The following is a 933-nucleotide window of genomic DNA, read 5'->3' on the forward strand; positions in this document are numbered from 1 at the left end:
GCTCCTTGGCTTTGCACTCACCGAGATGGAAATCCATTGCATTCACTTAAAATTCCTCATCATGAATCATGGAAGTGTTGCAGTAGAAGAACATTTTTATTAAATTTTGAAAGCTGTTGATGTTGAAAGCAACAGCAGCAATAACAAAATAGTCTATCAATCCAAATTCACACTCTATCCAGCAAATATCTTCCAGGAATAAAATTGAAATATAATTATTATCAAATAATAAAGTAATATAAAGAGAATCTGTGACCAACAATTACACTGAAATAAATATACAAGTAGAAAGATTTAAAGTGTGTCCCTGCATGTACCAAATACCCACAGTGAAGGTAAACATCATATGCCATGAACATGAACTATAAATAATAGTAATGACAATAATAATGACAACTGAGAAAGGGAATTTACAGATGGAGGGAAGGAGGTAGGTGAGGAGGGAAATGGGAATAAAATGCATCAAGATGTGTTATATATACACACTTATTCCCTAAGTTGAATGTAATCTTCGTGTATTGCAAATATACATTAGTAAAATAAAAATTGAAAACCTGTTAAAAAGAGAAAGTTCTAATGTAAAAGGGAAATAAGAATTTAGGAATGAAAAAAGAGTGCTCCCTTCAGCAGCACATATACTAAAATTGGAATGATACAGAGAAGATTAGCATGGCCCCTGCACAAGGATGACATGCAAAGTTGTGAAGCATTCCATATTTTTTTATTTTTTTATTCACGTTCTGTAGGGATTTAAAATTTAACATATCAATGCTGGATGGAAAATACCTTTTCCATGTTCTAAGATGTTTGATATTCAGACAGATAGTTAGGTTAAGCTCAACTGCCAATGTTATAGTGTAATAATATCATTAAGCTTCTCTTCTGGAGGGTTTAACAACTTCAGTTTGCAGACCAAAAATTAGAGAAAAAGAA

At 32.2% G+C, this 933-nt stretch overlaps 1 non-coding gene across 1 annotated transcript; it reads left to right on the forward strand.

The window, feature by feature from the left end:
• The first annotated feature begins 614 nt into the window (after positions 1–614).
• Positions 615–721, forward strand: LOC111813233. Its single transcript, XR_002818544.1, has one exon. It is a non-coding gene; the product is annotated as a U6 spliceosomal RNA (small nuclear RNA).
• Positions 722–933: the final 212 nt, after the last annotated feature.

Source organism: Octodon degus, unplaced genomic scaffold (assembly GCF_000260255.1).
Source record: "Octodon degus isolate 3935 unplaced genomic scaffold, OctDeg1.0 scaffold00173, whole genome shotgun sequence".
NCBI lineage: Eukaryota > Metazoa > Chordata > Mammalia > Rodentia > Octodontidae > Octodon > Octodon degus.